This window comes from Merops nubicus, unplaced genomic scaffold (assembly GCF_000691845.1).
Source record: "Merops nubicus isolate BGI_N331 unplaced genomic scaffold, ASM69184v1 scaffold23514, whole genome shotgun sequence".
Classification (NCBI taxonomy): Eukaryota; Metazoa; Chordata; class Aves; order Coraciiformes; family Meropidae; genus Merops; species Merops nubicus.
This window is the reverse complement of record NW_008606552.1, coordinates 3,061-3,413: the sequence shown is the minus strand read 5'-3', so window position 1 is coordinate 3,413 and position 353 is coordinate 3,061.

The window sequence follows — 353 nt, the reverse complement described above, 5'->3', positions numbered from 1 at the left end:
CGCCTTCCACAGAGGTCACCCAGCAGATGGTAACTCTGGGTCACTGGAGCGGAGCCAACGAGCTGGAGATGAAAGGGACTCCCTGGCCTCTTAATGAACCACTCCCCAGCCAGGCACCTCGGCCCCCTGCACACAAGCTTTATTTACATCCATTGGAAGCCCCTGGCCGGGTGATGGCAGCAGCAGTGCTCTCCCTCCCCGCTCCTCGGGGCACTGTCACTGTCAATATTTGCCTTGGAGGAACGTGTCCCGCGGTCCAGGGCTGGTTTTGTGGCCAGACTCCTCCTCCCCTGTGACTTGGAGCCCTCGCTGTGGCCGATGGGGCAGGCACAGGGAGCTGTTCCATCACCTCC